Here is a 21,658-nt window from a genome sequence, read left to right as displayed (position 1 = left end):
TAACAACTAGGTGTGAGGGAGCCATGAGAGAGCCAGCGGGATGGAAAGCACCTGAGACTGGTAGAGTAGAGTCTGGCAGTCTTAGTGCTATAGATATACCAGCAGGAACAACTGGAGTAGTAGTTTCAGGATTCACAATAGCTATAGCAACCTCAAGATCTGTAGCAGGGACTTCAGGAGTCTCAAATGTGTCCGGGGGTTTAGGAACCACAGCAGCAGGCAGATCATGAATAGCAGTTGGAAGTTCGAGTGCTATAGCAGCTACAGACAGATCAGGTGTTGCAACTACTGGTAGATCGGGTATCACAACCACTGGCGATTCAGGGGGTATCGAAGAAACAGAAGATGTTAATTGCTCGAGAGTGATGTCTGATAGCACAGCCCCGCTTGCCACTTCAGCATGCTCGGTGTGAACTGTGCCAGTCTCTTCAGCTGCCATTGTCATTGCAGAGGAGGTTGTAGGTGTGAGTACTGGACGATAGGCAAGGTTGAGGGCGGAATCATCCTTTGACTCAGAGGGATTTTCAATCAGTAGACCACCCTTGTCTTGTGGTGTAATGACTGTGTGCGTGATTTGACCCACCGGAGGAGTTAATTCTTTTCTGTCAGTACAACAACCTGAGTTTCTGCGGCTGGAAGGTGAAAGAGCTGTGTCAATCTCTAGAAGGGATACATATGCTATATTTAGGTCTTCCATCTGCTTGGTAAAAGTCTGTATACTTTTCTGTATGGCAACTCCAGGCCTTATCATGTCGATCTCTAAAGATAAGATGTCAGGTGTTGGACATATTGTCAGAAGGTCTGGTGACTTGTGTCCCTTCATAAGATTCTTATAATACAAAGAAACAAAGTCGTCATAGAGGTCTTCGGTCTTTCTTTTAAGGCGTAGGAGTTGTTCGTGTAGCAGGTAAGTATCATTAGTTTGATCTAAAGCTTCAGAAGCTGGTGTGGCAGAAAATTCAGTTGTAGCAATGGGAAGACTGACCTTAGGGTTATCGTGGTTAGTAGATACAGTGGAAGTATTAAGACAACCGATGGTTAGTATAGGTCTTTTGTACCCAGAACCAGATGCACAAACCTCAGGGTAATGACTGCCTTGTCCTGTCAAATAAGGGTTTCCAGCATTCTGGGGAGCTTGCCAAGCTGAACTTGCGCATATTACACTGGCAACGGCGTATTCTGGTTTAGATTCTCTCACAATGAGTGATATGTCCTTAGCTGTTGCGGTGTTAGAAGGCTTATCAGAAGACGCAGGAGAGTTTTCCACTGTTTGGTCTAACAAGATCTGTAAGAATTCATTATCTTGCTGTAGCTCTGCAACAGATAAGGACTGCGGATCATAGTCGCAAATGTCATAATAATTGTACATGGAAGAAGGGTCAGCTAGCCAGAGAGTATAGTATCGTGCTTGTAAATCTTTGTTTACTAAGGCGAGTCTGTCCTTTAGACTAGGTTTCTTGTCTGCTGTCTTTAGGGAAACCATAGGTTTATGCAAAGGTTTCTTAACTCGAAAGGAAAGCATCTTAGGTCTGTGTGTGCCTTTCCGGCCAATGAAATAAGAAATTTTTGGCTCTTGCATTCTGTCAAGGATGGCACTCTAATAAGAGTGGCACAAGACACCCAGAAGAGTTTGGGTGCTGAAATAAAGTGGACAGACAAGTACACACACACTGCAGAACGGAAAGAGAACGAAGAGTAGGGAAGAGTAGCAAGGGAAAAGGTACAGAGTGAATACCCTCTTGGGGTGTATGCAGAATAGGAAAAGAGTATTCCACGAACCTTGGAAATACTCTAGCCTTCTGCACAGTTTGCTATAACAGAGTCCCACGCTGTTTGCTCATGACTTGGAACAGCAGCTATGGGTGTCTGTAATGTAGAAACAAGACAAAGGAAGGGGCAGAGGTTGACTGATGGGAACCAACAGACAAGCTCTGAACAAAAGGGTCAACAAACAGTACAAGAGATGTTACTACAGACAAATCCAGGAAAGGAGGAGATAGCAAACTAGCAGAAGGTATAGAAGGGAAAGTCGAGTAACAGGAAAGGATAGCAGAGGACAGTAAGGTACAAGGTAGAGAGCTCCGAGGAGCAGGGAAGTAGTGAGTAAGTCCACAGGAGTAGGACGGTAAGGTAGAAAGCCAGAGGAAAAGGGTTTAGGGCAGCCGGAGAGAGGTAGGCTGTAGAGCAGGGAGCCCAGAGGACAAGGGCTAAGGCAGCCGGAGTGAGGCAGGCTGTAGAGCAGGGAGCCCAGAGGACAAGGGCTAAGACAGCCGGAGAGAGGTAGGCTGTAGAGCAGGGAGCCCAGAGGACAAGGGCTAAGGCAGCCGGAGTGAGGCAGGCTGCCGAACAGGAAGCCCAGAGGACAAGGGCTGAGGCTGGAAAGCAGCAGAGCGAGATCAGCTGCAATGTGGAGAGCCCGCAGGGCAAGGGCGGAGGCTGGAAGGCAGCAGAGCGAGATCCGCTGCAATGTGGAGAGCCCGGCAGGGCAAGGGCGGAGACTGGAAGACAGCAGAGCGTGATCCGCTGCAAGGTGGAGAGCCCGGCAGGGCAAGGGCGGAGACTGGAAGGGGCAGCAGAGCGTGATCCACTGCAATGTGGAGAGCCCGGCAGGGCAAGGGCGGAGACTGGAAGACAGCAGAGCGTGATCCGCTGCAAGGTGGAGAGCCCGGCAGGGCAAGGGCGGAGACTGGAAGGCAGCAGAGCGTGATCCGCTGTAATGTGGAGAGCCCGCAGGGCAAGGGCAGAGGCTGGAAGGCAGCAGAGCGAGATCCGCTGCAATGTGGAGAGCCCGGCAGGGCAAGACTGTGAGGAAGGGAGCCTGGAAGGCTATGGCTGGAGGCAGCAGGGTGGAGCAAGCAACAAGGCAGGGAGCCCAAAAGGCTAGGGCTGTAGGCAGCAGGGTGTAGCAAGCTACAAGGCAGGGTCCAAGCAGGAGTGATGATTAACAGCAAACAAGGATCCGTAGTCAGAAGCGAAAGGTGGAGGAAGGACTCTCAGATGCAAGAGGCTGAGCCACTGCAGGCAGCAGCCTTTATACTGCCTAGCCCAGCACAGAGGCAGGCTAATTGGTTTCACCTGGCGAATCACACCTGCAGGCAATCGGCCACCTCCCTTTCTGTTCCTGGGCTGGTGGAAGCAGGACCAGACTCTAAGGCTTCTGGGGGGTGTAGTTCCATAGAAAACTAATAGGAACGGCCAGGAAACAATGCTTGCGGCCAGGTGCATTATGGTATGCGTAGTTAGTTGACAATAATCATTAAGCAGCAAAGTCCAAATGGAGCATAAATGGATGTGCCCATGGCGCAGGCATGACAGTATGCCCCTCTCCAGGCCCCTCTCCAGGCTCCCTGAAGACCGACCTGTAGGAAGAGTGTCTGTTCCACAGTACAAGAGTCTTACTCCAAAAAGACACATCATGAGGCACCAGAAACGAGTTGTAAGGTGAGAGTCTTGAATGACGGAGCCGGTACCAATGTTCTGAACCTTTGATGTAGAATTCAGAAAAGATTAAGTCTTTGGAACACAGACCCCAACTGTGTGTGCATGAAGAGAGGAACTGCGAAAAACTGCTGCAGGCTCCAAGATAGATTTTACCTTGACGGGCAACAGTATGATGCTGGAAAGTGGAGCCATAGGTACAGCAGAGTTGGTATCTTTAGGAAGGTTTTCCAAGACATCCGAAGTAGTAATGACAACATTAGGGTTAGCCATAGAGAGTTCAGAGGATACAGCAGCGGTGAGATCTTGGATGGCTGTAGGGGGTATCGATGCTGTAACAACTAGGTGTGAGGGAGCCATGAGAGAGCCAGCGGGCTGGAAAGCACCTGAGACTGGTAGAGTAGAGTCTGGCAGTCTTAGTGCTATAGATATACCAGCAGGAACAACTGGAGTAGTAGTTTCAGGATTCACAATAGCTATAGCAACCTCAAGATCTGTAGCAGGGACTTCAGGAGTCTCAAATGTGTCCGGGGGTTTAGGAACCACAGCAGCAGGCAGATCATGAATAGCAGTTGGAAGTTCGAGTGCTATAGCAGCTACAGACAGATCAGGTGTTGCAACTACTGGTAGATCGGGTATCACAACCACTGGCGATTCAGGGGGTATCGAAGAAACAGAAGATGTTAATTGCTCGAGAGTGATGTCTGATAGCACAGCCACACTTTGGCAAGCCCCGCTTGCCACTTCAGCATGCTCGGTGTGAACTGTGCCAGTCTCTTCAGCTGCCATTGTCATTGCAGAGGAGGTTGTAGGTGTGAGTACTGGACGATAGGCAAGGTTGAGGGCGGAATCATCCTTTGACTCAGAGGGATTTTCAATCAGTAGACCACCCTTGTCTTGTGGTGTAATGACTGTGTGCGTGATTTGACCCACCGGAGGAGTTAATTCTTTTCTGTGAGTACAACAACCTGAGTTTCTGCGGCTGGAAGGTGAAAGAGCTGTGTCAATCTCTAGAAGGGATACATATGCTATATTTAGGTCTTCCATCTGCTTGGTAAAAGTCTGTATACTTTTCTGTATGGCAACTCCAGGCCTTATCATGTCGATCTCTAAAGATAAGATGTCAGGTGTTGGACATATTGTCAGAAGGTCTGGTGACTTGTGTCCCTTCATAAGATTCTTATAATACAAAGAAACAAAGTCGTCATAGAGGTCTTCGGTCTTTCTTTTAAGGCGTAGGAGTTGTTCGTGTAGCAGGTAAGTATCATTAGTTTGATCTAAAGCTTCAGAAGCTGGTGTGGCAGAAAATTCGGTTGTAGCAATGGGAAGACTGACCTTAGGGTTATCGTGGTTAGTAGATACAGTGGAAGTATTAAGACAACCGATGGTTAGTATAGGTCTTTTGTACCCAGAACCAGATGCACAAACCTCAGGGTAATGACTGCCTTGTCCTGTCAAATAAGGGTTTCCAGCATTCTGGGGAGCTTGCCAAGCTGAACTTGCGCATATTACACTGGCAACGGCGTATTCTGGTTTAGATTCTCTCACAATGAGTGATATGTCCTTAGCTGTTGCGGTGTTAGAAGGCTTATCAGAAGACGCAGGAGAGTTTTCCACTGTTTGGTCTAACAAGATCTGTAAGAATTCATTATCTTGCTGTAGCTCTGCAACAGATAAGGACTGCGGATCATAGTCGCAAATGTCATAATAATTGTACATGGAAGAAGGGTCAGCTAGCCAGAGAGTATAGTATCGTGCTTGTAAATCTTTGTTTACTAAGGCGAGTCTGTCCTTTAGACTAGGTTTCTTGTCTGCTGTCTTTAGGGAAACCATAGGTTTATGCAAAGGTTTCTTAACTCGAAAGGAAAGCATCTTAGGTCTGTGTGTGCCTTTCCGGCAAATGAAATAAGAAATGTTTGGCTCTTGCATTCTGTCAAGGATGGCACTCTAATAAGAGTGGCACAAGACACCCAGAAGAGTTTGGGTGCTGAAATAAAGTGGACAGACAAGTACACACACTGCAGAACGGAAAGAGAACGAAGAGTAGGGAAGAGTAGCAAGGGAAAAGGTACAGAGTGAATACCCTCTTGGGGTGTATGCAGAATAGGAAAAGAGTATTCCACGAACCTTGGAAATACTCTAGCCTTCTGCACAGTTTGCTATAACAGAGTCCCACGCTGTTTGCTCATGACTTGGAACAGCAGCTATGGGTGTCTGTAATGTAGAAACAAGACAAAGGAAGGGGCAGAGGTTGACTGATGGGAACCAACAGACAAGCTCTGAACAAAAGGGTCAACAAACAGTACAAGAGATGTTACTACAGACAAATCCAGGAAAGGAGGAGATAGCAAACTAGCAGAAGGTATAGAAGGGAAAGTCGAGTAACAGGAAAGGATAGCAGAGGACAGTAAGGTACAAGGTAGAGAGCTCCGAGGAGCAGGGAAGTAGTGAGTAAGTCCACAGGAGTAGGACGGTAAGGTAGAAAGCCAGAGGAAAAGGGTTTAGGGCAGCCGGAGAGAGGTAGGCTGTAGAGCAGGGAGCCCAGAGGACAAGGGCTAAGGCAGCCGGAGTGAGGCAGGCTGTAGAGCAGGGAGCCCAGAGGACAAGGGCTAAGACAGCCGGAGAGAGGTAGGCTGTAGAGCAGGGAGCCCAGAGGACAAGGGCTAAGGCAGCCGGAGTGAGGCAGGCTGCCGAGCAGGAAGCCCAGAGGACAAGGGCTGAGGCTGGAAAGCAGTAGAGCGAGATCAGCTGCAATGTGGAGAGCCCGCAGGGCAAGGGCGGAGGCTGGAAGGCAGCAGAGCGAGATCCGCTGCAATGTGGAGAGCCCGGCAGGGCAAGGGCGGAGACTGGAAGGCAGCAGAGCGTGATCCGCTGCAATGTGGAGAGCCCGGCAGGGCAAGGGCGGAGACTGGAAGACAGCAGAGCGTGATCCGCTGCAAGGTGGAGAGCCCGGCAGGGCAAGGGCGGAGACTGGAAGGGGCAGCAGAGCGTGATCCGCTGCAATGTGGAGAGCCCGGCAGGGCAAGGGCGGAGACTGGAAGACAGCAGAGCGTGATCCGCTGCAAGGTGGAGAGCCGGGCAGGGCAAGGGCGGAGACTGGAAGGCAGCAGAGCGTGATCCGCTGTAATGTGGAGAGCCCGCAGGGCAAGGGCAGAGGCTGGAAGGCAGCAGAGCGAGATCCGCTGCAATGTGGAGAGCCCGGCAGGGCAAGACTGTGAGGAAGGGAGCCTGGAAGGCTATGGCTGGAGGCAGCAGGGTGGAGCAAGCAACAAGGCAGGGAGCCCAAAAGGCTAGGGCTGTAGGCAGCAGGGTGTAGCAAGCTACAAGGCAGGGTCCAAGCAGGAGTGATGATTAACAGCAAACAAGGATCCGTAGTCAGAAGCGAAAGGTGGAGGAAGGACTCTCAGATGCAAGAGGCTGAGCCACTGCAGGCAGCAGCCTTTATACTGCCTAGCCCAGCACAGAGGCAGGCTAATTGGTTTCACCTGGCGAATCACACCTGCAGGCAATCGGCCACCTCCCTTTCTGTTCCTGGGCTGGTGGAAGCAGGACCAGACTCTAAGGCTTCTGGGGGGTGTAGTTCCATAGAAAACCAATAGGAACGGCCAGGAAACAATGCTTGCGGCCAGGTGCATTATGGTATGCATAGTTAGTTGACAATAATCATTAAGCAGCAAAGTCCAAATGGAGCATAAATGGATGTGCCCATGGCGCAGGCATGACACAGATTCCTGCCCCTAGGAACGGGCATCTGCCCACGGGAGGGCTACGTGAGATGCCCCCCGATCCATTTGGGGTATGGGGTAGAGGGCCACCAGAAATGATGGGACAGACCCCTCAAAGCCTTGGGCTGTCAGTTTAGGTCTCCCTGGAGGCAGATTGGTGGCCATTGCCCCCTAGAGGGAAGGGACCCAAACCAACAAAAGAAATATCGTTTAGGTGGGGGGTTTGGGGCCACTAGACCACCAGGATGTTTTAGGTCATGAAAGGGGGGTGGCCATCCCGCCCCAACCCAAGAAGATGGGGGGCACCTCATGTAGCCCTTCCTGGGGGCAGGTTTCTGCCCCTAGGAAGGGGCATCTGCCCCCGGGAGGACTACATGTGATGTGCCCCATCCATTTGTGGTAGGGGGAGAGGGCCACCAAAAATGATGGGACAGACCCCCTAAAGGATGGGGCTGCAGGTTTGGGACCCCCCCTTGGGGCAGATGGACACCCAGGGAAGGGGACCGAAACATAAATAAAAGTTTTGTTGGGGTGTGCACTAGTCCACTAGGATTTTTTGTGTCATGAAAGGGAGGTGGCCCTCTCTCCCCACCCCAAGTGGTTGGGGGGCACCTTATGTAGCCTTCCCTAGGGACAGAATTCTGCCCCTAGGAAGGGGCATCTTCCCCTGGGCAGGGCTACATGAGATGCCACCCCATCCATTTGGGGTGGGGGGGGAGAGCCACCAGAAATCTTGGTGCAGGCCCCCCCAAGCATGGGGCTGTACGTATTGCCCCCCTGGGGGCAGATGGGTGATCTTCTGCCCCTAGGGAAGGGGCAAAAAAAATAATAAACCAAAATAAAAAATAAAAGTAGATTTGAGTGGGGGGTGGGGGCCGCTAGACCACCAGAATATTTGCTAAATGAAAGGGGGGTGGCCCTCTCCCTCACCCCAAATGGATGGGGGGCACTCATGTAGGCCTCCCTGGCAGATTCCTAGTGCAACCATGCAGTCTGCCCCTAGGAAGGGGCAAATGTGTTTTCACTGGTGGGGGGGGGGGTGAGGGTCAGTAGACCACCAGGGATGGCTTAAAAGGGGGCCCGTGATAAGAGAGTAGTAGTTTTGATTTGTTTTGCTGTGGTGACCATAGGTAACAAATGTTGTTTTGTTTACAGCTTTTTCTACTGGAGCAGCTGCAACGTTATGTCAGTACTGTTTTTTATTAGTCTATGGTTAGGGCTATAACAAACGACCCCCCAAAAAAGGCTTTTCTCCTTAATTGCCTTTTATGTTTCATAATTCATTGTACTCATGTTTTTGTTATAATATTATGTCTTGGCACAAATGATAATTTACTCACTGTCTTCTGTTTCAAATATATAGCACCTCAAGTAAAAGAAAAAAGAGAGAGAGCGAGAGAGAAGAGAGAGAAGAGAGAGAGAATGAAAAATAAATAAATCTAAGTCACTTAAAAACAGTCAAAGCAAGAATCAAAATTGGTATATGAAGGGTATAAGGTATCCAAACACCTCCTAAAATACCAGACTAGCAAACATGCCGTATTGACGTATGTCAAAATTTGACATTGGCAGGATACCATTTCTTATATCACTAAGAATATATGGCCAGACTGGAGCAACCAATGTAGGCCAGTATAGCCACGTAATAACACTCATCATATTTGATTTACCCCTGATGCCCAGTAGAAAATGTAATGTAACAGTAAGAAGGTTAATGCAGACTGTGTAACGCTCACCTGGTATCCACGGGGTCGTCAGTCAGCCTGTTCTAACCTCTTACGACCTCAAACCCTTCCCTGGAGGCTATTCGACTGGAGACAGGGCCTTGGTTTCTTGGATAGTGTGCTCTCCGTCCTGCTTTCAGCGCAGGGGTGCGTTGATTGATGCAGGCTCGTTGCTGCCTAGTTACTTCACTGGCAACAGTCCGACAGGTAAGTATAATGAGTCTTTTGAACAGTTCTCTAACTTTGTTCCTTTCCTTCCTTAGATGATGGCCGGCGTCCGGGGATGGCGGCGTGCTGCTGAGATGAGTAGCACTGAAGGTGAGTGAGAGCGCGATGCGCGATGCACCCCTTTCGTATTTGTATTGAACTGAGTTCTTTTTCTGTGTCTTTTAGATGCCGCAACGTTTTCAGCGTGGATGCCGGTTATGAAGAACTAATGCGGTGGGTAAGCACGGTATGCAGCGCCTCTAGATGTTTCCACGCTAACCTGGAGTGTCTTTTCCCTCTTGCAGATGGATGAGAAGTTCCGGAGACAGAGTTCCCCCAGAGCGGCTGGGATTCAGGTAAGCGTTTGAAGCTCGTACAATATTTAAAAATAAGCAAAGATTTGCAGAATGCTTACTAATGCCTTTTTTCTGTTAATTTCCCTTTTCTTTAGGAAGCGGCGTGCCGGGATGGGAATGACACCGCCGAAGATGTCCGCAAAACAGAAGGAGCGATGAATGATGGGCAGAAGCGCCGCAAGGTAAGGCTGTTCCTAACGGTGTTCTTGTTCTTGCAGGAGCTGAGCGCAGTAGAAAGATGCAGGCCTACTGGAGACCGATCCGAACACGGTGAGTGTCACGCTGCAGGTGCAGAAAACGCAAAGCATGTTTCTCAGCCTGGGTGTGGCTTAAATGTTCTCTGGGTATCCCAGGTGTCTCTGGGCTGAACCACACCCAAAAGACTAGACAAACATGCAGTTCTGGGAACCGAAATATGTGGGGGCATCCATCTTGTCCCCATCAATGCACTACAAGTCCAATCCCCAATGTTATCCTATGGGAGTGAGTGAGTCTGGTGCCACAAGCGCCAAGTCTGACTCCAAGTGGGTCTTTGGAGGGATGGAGAGGCCCTTGAAGGCCATGTAGGTGATCGTGGCCTAGCTAGCCTGACATCTTGGAGGGCTGGGGACATGAGGGGCAGGAATCATGACAGACTGGCATCGCTAATTTAGGACTATCTAGCCATTTAACTGCACTTAGCATGTTTGCTTTACCCTTAATTGCAATAAATAAATGTTATTCCACAGTAAGAAGGCATGTACAGACTGGCACCACTAATGTAGGCCAGCCTAGCCATGTAATAACACTTATCATATTTGCCTTAACCTTGAAGACAAGTAAAAAAAATGATACATCACTGTAAGAAAGTAAATGCAGACTGGAACCATTAATGTAGGCCAGCTTAGCCATTTAATACACTTATCATGTTTGCTTTAACCTTGACGCCAAGTAAAATATGACATGCCACAGTAAGAAACTATGTACAAACTGGCGCCACTAATGTAGGCTAGTCTAGCCACGTAGAAACACTTATGTTGCTTTAGCCTTGATGGCAAGTAAAAAAATGCCATGCCGTAGTAAGATAGTAAATGCAAACTGGCAAGACTAATGTAGGCTAGTTTAGCCACTTAATAATACTTATCATGTTTGCTTTAACATTGATATTCTGTAAGGAACCTTTACTGGACATCAAGTGTAAAGCAAAAAAGAATGCCATACTTCAGCAGCCCCCATTCCTACATTTAACAGCCTCACTCCCCCATCACACATGCAGACACACACGCTCTCATGCACACAGATTTATGTAACACACACTCAGTGCTTTAAGTGGGCCGGGCCCCGGCAGTCTCCCAAAAGTGGGGTTGAGCCGGGGTCCTACCGGGGCCCCCTGTCCCACCACAACATTTGCGGGATGCATTATCCCGTCGCGGCCGCAGCCGCGACGGGAGATGCCCCTGCCATTAGGTCAGGCAAGCTGACAGAGGTGTCAGCCAGCCACAGCTTCGCTGTAGCTGGCTGGCACTTCTGCCAGTCACTGTAACTTCCTCTGGTGACGGCGCGCACGCGCGAGCGGTCACCAGAGGAAGTTACTGTCCCTTTGTTTCCCCAGGTCGCAGAGGCTTGTTTAACCCTTGGCGAACCTGAGGACTCGTCGACATATTTCGAGTTTTATAAAAGATGGCTTGAAAAGTGCACAATTCAAGCCATCTTTTATAAAGCTTTGCCGATGGACAAAGACGCCTCGGGCTTTGTCCGTCGGGAAAGCTTTATAAAAGATGGCTTGAATTGTGCACTTTTCAAGCCATCTTTTATAAACAGAAATGTTTAACAAAGATGGCTTGGAAAGTACACAAACCATAAGGTAGACACACACACACATATATATATAAATGCTATACATGTGTGTGCGTACCTTACTATGGTTTATGTACTTTTCAAGCCATCTTGAAGTACACAAACCATAGTGATGCACGCAAACAAATATATAAACGTAAGAATTTATATATTTTTGTGTGCACCTTACCATTTCAAAGATGGCTTGCATACTACACAAACCATAGTAAGGTACGCACATAAATATATAAAATGTTTACGTACCTTACTATGGTTTGTGTATGTTTTTAAGGCCACGCCCATCCCCCAAGCCACCCCCTCCAAATGAGGGGCTCCCCTCACTTTCTTACCCCACTTAACGCCCTGCGACACACTCTCCCTCATTTACCCACGTATTGCCACACATACATCATTCAAGCAAGCATACATAAAATCAAACACACCAACATACAGACACACACACACATACATACATACTAACACACACATTTCATAAACATAAATCACTTACGTTAACTGCTCGTACCCATAGCACGAGCAGCCAGGAGGAATGGATGGCCCTCCCATCTTGTCCACAGCATGATCACACTGACAGGCAAATGCCCCTCACCTGTCAGTCAGTGTGTGTACACTGTTAGCGCAATATTGAGAGGCAGCGGGGGCAGACTTCTGATGGCCGTAAACCTCTAATTATTGCATGCTATGTTTGTTGTGGAGCCCAAAGGGCTAGGCATTAAAAGCATAAAGAAATGAATAGCGGGGGAGGTGCTCCTGCTCAGAGGCAGACAGCACAATCCCCCATGCAAATAAAGCACACAGGTGAGCTGTGATGCATGCCACTCAAGTGAGGGGGTGGATGCCCCTGCCCATAGTGACGAGCCACCACTGTATAAATCTGTCCGTTTCCTGTAAAGCATTGCAGGAGCTGTAGACCTCTGAGGCAAAGAAGCTCCTTTCCTTAATAGTGCATGTGCAGAACAGAGTAAATCAAATATTATCAAAATAGTCTGAAATTATGTGACTGTGCTTTTGAAGGCAACACAAGGGAGAAGAGGAGACAGGGTAAGAGGGGCACACAGCACAGGTCACTGAGCACAAGGGTTGTGGTACTACAAAACGCTCAGATCACTGGGCAGAAGGAGCACCTGGGGTGGGTAGCATTAGGGTCTGCAAAGGCACTCTGATGTGAGGAATCACAAGAGCATAGTAACCACAGCTTGTGAAGAGCAAACACATACTCGGACGGCAGTGCACTGTCCCGAAGGCAGACCGGGTCATAGGAATTGAAGCTGGGATCACTAGGCGTGGCTAATAAGCACTACGGGGTGGCAGTGAGATCACAGAGAGCCACCCAGGGACTACAGGGTTGGTGTGGAGGCATTGGAACCAAAAGGGTTTGGCAGGCATGCAATGATGATTCAAGTGTTAGGCAGGCACAACTGTTGCAGTGCAGAAACCACAGAGGATGCAGAAACCATTGGGGTTGCATGGACTGTTTGGGGCCAAAGGAACCAGGAACCACTGGGAGAGGAGAAGCAATCTTGGTAACTGAACAGGGTGCACAGTGATGGGAGTTAGTGGGCAAGGAAGCTACAGCATGAGGCATTCTTGGCCAGTGGCGCCAGGCTCATAAGGGGACCCAGTCCCGGCACAGGACGTGCCGGGCTCATGATGTAAGGAATGGTGCTTGGGTGGACCTACCGGCTGCAGACCATGCTGCTCACTCACCTGCAGGATGAAATCCTCATCCATCCATGGCTGGAACTACTTTACCTTCTGGGTGTGGCCAGCACCACTCCCTGGGACTGGATACTGGAACTATTCTGGAAGCTGGGACTTCTTACCTGGGCGAGGCTGCTGTGGAAGGAGACACCTAAGCACTCCAGTAGGACTATTTAAACCACGCCCGATCAGAGCAACGTGCTTCGCGTTATTCTGCAATAGCAGCAAGACGCTCACCGTGTCAGCTCCAGAGAATCTTCAACTTCTGCATCTAGGGAAGAGAAATCCGTAATCTTACCTTCTGAAATACCATCTTCGTCTTCTGCAGCATCTGAGAAGGGAAAAGAACACCAGGTTTGCACGAGATAAAAACCAGCGCAGCTCTTACCCAATCCATCGGTGCATCTCAAGCCACGGGCTGCAGCTTTCCATTTTTTTGGCACCCTGTGGAAGCAAGGACATTGGTTAGTAACCATCTTGAAACTTTCCCTACCTGCGCTGCATTCTTCTCGCCTCCGCCGACGCTGCTACTCGCATCTGCAAAACAAAAGGACATCATTAAGAAATACAAACTCCATCCATACGCACGTGTTTTGGGCAGCTCTCATCTATCTCAATCCTCGGCGCATTCCTCGACATCTATTTTTCCATCCAGCTGCTTCTGCAACCTGAAAAAGGAAAAGAGACATTAAGAAGTGCTTTAAACTTCGAATTGACATTTTCTACTTACTTGCCTGCAATACCTTCGCCATTCCATCGCTCTCCGGACCTCCATATTCAAGCAACCGCCGTTCGTGCTGCTAACGACGGCCTAGCTTCAAATCTCCATCCTCTGCAACCAAGAGGCTGGACAATTAACCAGTGAAGTAACTGGCTTCGGCGCCCCTGCACAGACGCAGGATGGAGAGCTCCGCTTTCACCTATATAAGGTGAGCACGTTTAGCCTACGAACTACTTGGGGAGTACCAGGAAGGGGAGTCAGCTTGCCCAGTCAGGCTTATATATCCTATTAACCCCTTGCTCTCCTAATTGCAGACATCTCACCCTTCAGATCAAGATCTCAGTGAGGAGAGGGCCTTTCCAGGGTGGCATTCGAGGCCTGCGCGTGACCCTAGAAGACTCCGAGAACCCCCAGCCCAGACCTGCGCCTCCGAGGGATTCAGGTGAGCGTTACAGAACGCGAAGCCTACCGCAATATTCCCACCCAGGCGCAATGGAAACCTCGGACACAGATCAACTGGCTCAATTGCTTGGGGAACTAAGGGCAGAAGTACACGCATCTCGCCAGGAAACAAACGCTTTACGAAGGGAGTTGATCCTTGCCAAGGAACGGACTGATGATCTGGCCAGACAGTTGCTACAGGCTCAAGCGGGACAGACGCCACTGCCTCCCTATGGAGGGGGCGGCCCTCCTACAACCTCAAGTAATCCGGTGCAAATTAATCTGCCAGGGAATGTGCCTTTGGCCCCGCCCGAACGTTTTTCCGGTGAACCAAAGCGATATGCAGTATTCATCAATCAATGCCGCTTGCACTTTCTGTGTAGACCTGCCGCATTCCCAACAGACCAAGCCAAGGTAGCGTTTGTACTTTCCTATCTTAGCGGTAGTGCTGCAGACTGGTCCATTTCTCTCGTGACACAGGATGACCCGCTCCTCTATAACTTTCAAGACTTTCAGACCAGTATGGAAAAGTTGTTCGCAAGACATTCGCAGGGGCAGGCCTTGGACAATGAACTCCTGTCACTCAGACAAGGTAATCAGGATCTCCTGGCTTACATAGCGTCCTTTAATAGACTGGTGGTTGAGACCAGGTGGCCTGAAGATAAGAGAATCACGCTCTTCTACAGAGGTCTACGTGGGGAACTTAAAGACGTTTTAGCTCAGGTGGTGAATCCGCCGCAAGACTGTTCAGATTATATCGACCTAGTGGTCCAATTAGATCATCGGCTACAGAACAGGAAGACCGATCGATCCAGATTCGAAACCCGGGTACTTTCAAGACCTCAGAGCTCCGCTAAAGGGAATGACTCTGTGGAACCAATGCAAATAGGAGTAGTAAAATGACCATTAACCCAGAAAGAACGGGAAAGAAGAAGGCAATTACAGCTGTGCCTATACTGTGGGAATTCTGGACATTTCCTTCGTGATTGCTCAGTGAAACCGGTCAAGAAGACCGTAGGAGCTTCTGATAAAACTGCTGAGAAACTGGAATCGGGAAACGACCTCGCCCGACAAGCGTAGAGGTCCGCTTGCCGAGCGTTAGAACCAGTTCCTTGACCTAGCATTTGGTAATGCCCATGGTCCTCATAAGTCCCAATAGACCAGATTGCATGCATGCTATCAAAGTATACATCGATAGTGGAGCAATCAGTAATTATGTGGACCACGACTTGGCTACCAGGATGGATCTTCCCCTACGTCCCAAGATGGTAAAGGACGTAATCACTACAGTGGATGGTACTGAAATAGCTTCCGCACCAGTTTCTCATACCACCATGGAGGTAACGTTGTTATGTCAAGGCGGACATCGGGAGAAGATCGTGTTTGATGTAATCAAGGCCCCGCAGTTTCAGGTGATTCTGGGAATGCCTTGGCTGGAAAAACACAATCCTCAGATAAACTGGCGAGCCAAGGTGATTCGGTTTCCAGAATGCGCTTCAACCTGTTATCCTCAGCCCGAAATCAAGCTAGCAGCCATCACTTCCGAGGACCCCCGATTACCTCTAGAATACCAAGAGTTCAGCGACGTCTTTCAGAAAGATCAAGCCAACACCCTGCCTCCACATCGGTCATACGACTGCCAGATAGACCTGATACCTGGGTCCACCCCTCCGTGCAGTAGAATATATGCCCTCACTGAACCAGAAAACCTCCATCTCAGGCAATACTTGGACCAGTACTTGGCTAACGGATTCATCCGCCCCTCGAAATCCCCGGCTTCCTCAGCTTTGTTCTTCGTCCCGAAAAAGGAAGGTGACCTAAGAACGTGTATCGATTATCGCGCCCTGAACCTGATTACAGTCAAAAACCGATACCCGTTGCCCTTGATTCCTGAATTATTGGACCAGGTAAAAGGCGCCTGCATATACACAAAGTTAGACCTCAGAGGAGCTTACCATTTGGTACGCATTAAGGAGGGCGACGAATGGAAGACGGCCTTTCGCACTAAATATGGATTATTTGAGTATCAAGTAATGCCCTTCGGACTATGTAACGCACCGGCCGCTTTCCAGTTTTTCATGAATGATGTCCTCAGAGAACTTATTGATGTGTGCGTAGTCGTTTATATTGACGACATCCTGGTATACTCAGCCTCAGAATCTGATCATCGTAGACACGTCACAGCGGTTTTACAGAGACTTCGCCAACACCGCTTGTTTGCTAAACTGGAGAAGTGCACCTTTCACGCAAAGGAAGTGGAATTTTTAGGGTTCATCTTATCACCCAACGGAGTTCACATGGACTCAAGAAAAGTGGATGCTATCACCAAATGGCCTTCCCCAACTTCCGTGAAAGGTGTGCAGAGCATGCTGGGCTTCGCTAATTTTTACCGAAGGTTCATTCCTGAATTCTCTCGGGTAGTCCAACCTATCACGGCTCTTCTGAAAAAGAATAAAAAATTCGAGTGGACTCCAGAAGCCGAACAAGCCTTCCGAGAATTAAAAGCTAAATTTATCTCTGCTCCAGTCTTAAGGCATCCCCGTCCAGAACTTCCCTACATCGTCGAGACAGATGCTTCCAGTCTTGCAATGGGGGCGGTGCTGTCACAAAGAGACCCCGAAACGCACCAGTTACATCCTGTAGCCTTTTGGTCTCGCAAATTTTCGGCTCCTGAAATCAACTACACAATTACGGACAAAGAACTCTTGGCAATTAAGTCCGCCTTTAAGGCCTGGCGGCATTATCTTTTGGGAGCCCGGCACACAGTAACTGTAATCACGGATCACCGTAACCTCCAGTACCTGAAGTCAGCTAAAGCTCAATCTTCGAGGCAACTACGCTGGGCTTTATTCTTCGCAGAATTCGATTTTGTAATCACATTTCGACCAGGCGTTAGGAACGGAAAAGCAGACGCCCTTTCCCGGATAGGGGTAGACGAACTTACAGCTAATCCGGAGCCGGTGCCAATAATTCCTGAACAAAAGATACTAGGAGTAATCAACACATCATCCCTCGAAGAAATTAAAGCAAGGGTCAATCAACTCATAACTCCCGAAGATTCATCGAATTGGCAATTGAAAGTAAAGGATTTTACAATAGATCAGAACCTACTGTATTTCCAAGGAAGACTATTCTTACCCTGCGCTGACTTACAAAAACAGGTCATCACCTGCTACCATGATTCTCTAATGGAAGGACATCCTGGAGTTGCCAAAACCTCAGAGAAAATTAAAAGGCATTTTTGGTGGCCATCTTGGAGGAAAGATGTTAAGGAGTTTGTGGCTTCTTGTGGTATCTGCGCACAAAACAAGAGTCAGAAGGAAAAACCAGCAGGATTATTACGTCCAATAGACATTCCACCAGGCCCTTGGCACACGCTCTCGATGGATTTTATCACGGATTTACCCCCTTGCTCCGGATACGACACAATTCTAGTGATCGTGGACCTTTTTTCAAAGATGGCTCATTTTATCCCATTGAAGGGTTTACCTACAGCTTCCATTCTAGCCCGAGAATTTCTTGAAAACATTGTCCGGTTGCACGGTTTCCCTTCAGTACTAATCTCTGACCGAGGGAGCCAATTCATTTCCCATTTTTGGCGGAGTTGTTGTCGTTTAGCACAGATTGATGTACGACTTTCCACCAGCCATCATCCTCAAACCGATGGGCAGACTGAGAGAACTAACCAAACTCTAGAACAATATCTGCGCTGCATGTTGCATCAATCCGAGGGTACTTGGAAGGATGTCCTTTGGATTGCTGAATACGCTTACAATAATTCAATCCATTCTGGGACAGGAAAAACCCCTTTTTTCCTGCTGTATGGAAGTCATCCTCGAACCTCAAATCTGGACCCACCTCAAGCTCTTGGAACACCTGCTGTTGACCATCTGCATTCGACGATAACTCAAGCATTTAAAGAAGCCACAGCTCATCTTCAACGAGCTAAAGAATCATACAAAAAAGGAGCAGACCAACATTGAAAAGAGGCTCCTCAATATCAAAAAGGAGATCAAGTCTGGCTGTCCACTAAACATTTATCTTTAAAAGGGCCACGCACCTTCAACCCAAGATATTTAGGACCCTACTCGATCACGGCCGTGATTAACCCAGTGGCTGTCAAACTAGAATTACCTACTCGAATGAAGATACATCCTGTCTTCCATGTTTCTCTCCTGAAACCTGTGCAACCCGGAACCCGTTTGACTAAACCTCCTGAGCCAATCCAAGTTGCCGGAGAACCCGAATTTGAAATTCGAGACATCTTGGACTCCAAAATTTCCAAATCAAGACTATACTACCTGATTGATTGGAAGGGATATGGACCCCAGGAGAGATCTTGGGAACCCTCAGAATATGTACATGCACCTCGTTTAGTCCGAAAATTTCATCGGGCTTTTCCCAACAAGCCAAAACCGCCGGAAAAGACAAGCTTGGGAGGGGCCTTGAGGGGGGGGGGGGTACTGTCATGACCGCAGCCTCCAAGGAGTCAGATTTAGCCCAACTGCCTCGGAAGCTGGGTCACAACTTCATTTTCAGGCACCCATTGGCTCCCATAGGGGCCTTATGGACCTTGTCCTGGCGCCAGTGGCGCCAGGCTCATAAGGGGACCCAGTCCCGGCACAGGACGTGCCGGGCTCATGATGTAAGGAATGGTGCTTGGGTGGACCTACCGGCTGCAGACCATGCTGCTCACTCACCTGCAGGATGAAATCCTCATCCATCCATGGCTGGAACTACTTTACCTTCTGGGTGTGGCCAGCACCACTCCCTGGGACTGGATACTGGAACTATTCTGGAAGCTGGGACTTCTTACCTGGGCAAGGCTGCTATGGAAGGAGACACCTAAGCACTCCAGTAGGACTATTTAAACCACGCCCGATCAGAGCAACGTGCTTCGCGTTATTCTGCAATAGCAGCAAGACGCTCACCGTGTCAGCTTCAGAGAATCTTCAACTTCTGCATCTAGGGAAGAGAAATCCGTAATCTTACCTTCTGAAATACCATCTTCGTCTTCTGCAGCATCTGAAAAGGGAAAAGAACACCAGGTTTGCACGAGATAAAAACCAGCGCAGCTCTTACCCAATCCATCGGTGCATCTCAAGCCACGGGCTGCAGCTTTCCATTTTTTCGGCACCCTGTGGAAGCAAGGACATTGGTTAGTAACCATCTTGAAACTTTCCCTACCTGCGCTGCATTCTTCTCGCCTCCGCCGACGCTGCTACTCGCATCTGCAAAACAAAAGGACATCATTAAGAAATACAAGCTCCATCCATACGCACGTGTTTTGGGCAGCTCTCATCTATCTCAATCCTCGGCGCATTCCTCGACATCTATTTTTCCATCCAGCTGCTTCTGCAACCTGAAAAAGGAAAAGAGACATTAAGAAGTGCTTTAAACTTCGAATTGACATTTTCTACTTACTTGCCTGCAATACCTTCGCCATTCCATCGCTCTCCGGACCTCCATATTCAAGCAACCGCCGTTCGTGCTGCTAACGACGGCCTAGCTTCAAATCTCCATCCTCTGCAACCAAGAGGCTGGACAATTAACCAGTGAAGTAACTGGCTTCGGCGCCCCTGCACAGACGCAGGATGGAGAGCTCCGCTTTCACCTATATAAGGTGAGCACGTTTAGCCTACGAACTACTTGGGGAGTACCAGGAAGGGGAGTCAGCTTGCCCAGTCAGGCTTATATATCCTATTAACCCCTTGCTCTCCTAATTGCAGACACCTCACCCTTCAGATCAAGATCTCAGTGAGGAGAGGGCCTTTCCAGGGTGGCATTCGTGGCCTGCGCGTGACCCTAGAAGACTCCGAGAACCCCCAGCCCAGACCTTTGCCTCCGAGGGATTCAGGTGAGCGTTACAGGATCACCCTTTGACTACCAAAAGCAACTCCTCTAAAACATAGGCAACAACCTCAAAAGCACCACCAAAAGCATCCTTCTAGGGGACATTAACCTTGGTTTAGCTGACCCAAAGGACAAAGCAGCTGCAAATTTAGGCAAAGAACTATCAAACATGGGGTTCGAACGCAAAATTACTGCCCCCACTCATAACAAAGGCAGATCCATTGACTGGCTAGCTGATCACAAATGCTCATCTGCAATTACCTCCATCTCGGCCCTCCCATGGACGGACCATTACCTCATTCAATTCTCCATTCCTACCACGCCCACTCATAAAACCTTAACTCATGCCCCACCCGCTAAAGTAAGAAGCTCCAAAAAACTCACTGCTTCCAACCTCGCCCCTCTCCTCGATATCCCTGAACTCAAGCCTCCATTCATCCATGACCCTACCTCTCTAGCCAACATCTACTCCAGCACACTCACTCAAGCCATCGATCTCATTGCCCCTCTAGAAGAAAAAAAAGGGAAAAAATCAATGCACTGCAACTCTTGATTCACTGAAGAACTATCTGACCTTCGAACCAAGAAACGCAAAGCCCTATCCAGATGGCAAGCAGCGCCTAACCAATCCTCGCTTAAAGATTTTAAAGAGATCTCTTTGACCTACAGAAAAGCCATATTCCACGCTAAATCCGAATCCTACAATCAGAGAATTACTAATGCCAGCTCTAAATCAAGAGAAATATTCTCCATATTCAAAGAACTCACCACACCTGCCTCCGGCCCAGATGAAATCATCAAGGATGAAGCCTGGTGCACAGGCATCCAGGCTGCCCTCCTCAATAAAGTTAAAACACTCCAAGACAAAATAGCCTCACAACGCAAAGCTCTCAACACCCCCACCTGCTCGCCCACACCTTCCACCAACAACTCTCTCTCACAAACACCCCTTTTTGCTTTTAGAGAAGTTTCAGAGACGGAAGTCAAGGACCTCCTCAAAAAAATCAAACCTTCCACCTGCAAAGGGGATATCTGCCCACCCTCATTAATCAATGAGTGCTCAGAATCCCTCACCCCCATCATTACGGCTTTCATCAATGCCTCCTTTGCATCTGGAACTGTACCACAATGCCTAAAAGAAGCCTGGGTCCGCCCGCTGCTGAAAAAACCCTCTCTCGATCCTTCCTCCCCTAACAACTATCGCCCCATCACCACCGTCCCCTTTCTCCTCAAAATCCTAGACAAAGCCGCACACAATCAAATCCAACACTACCTGGAAACCAACACCATCCTAGGCAAAAGACAATCAGGTTTCCGCAAAGGCCATGCGACTGAAACTGCCCTTCTAGATTTAAAAAATCAAATTACCAAAATAATGGATACAGGCAAACCTGCTCTCCTCCTTCTGCTCGACCTCTCTGCAGCATTTGACCTGGTCGACCACAGCATTCTCACATCTCACCTCTTCAATGCTGCACACTTCTCTCACAAGGCTACCACTTGGATCACATCCTTCCTTGAAGGTAGGGCCATGAAAGTGTACTCTGACCAGGACAGCGCCCCCCCACCACTATAAATTGTGGAGTCCCACAAGGGTCCTGCACTGCACCGACCCTTTACAACCTATTCACCAAACCCCTCTTTGACTTACTGGAC

This window comes from Ambystoma mexicanum, chromosome 10, assembly GCF_040938575.1.
Source record: "Ambystoma mexicanum isolate Mex_15411 chromosome 10, UKY_AmexF1_1, whole genome shotgun sequence".
Taxonomy (NCBI): Eukaryota; Metazoa; Chordata; class Amphibia; order Caudata; family Ambystomatidae; genus Ambystoma; species Ambystoma mexicanum.
This window is presented reverse-complemented; position numbering follows the sequence as displayed.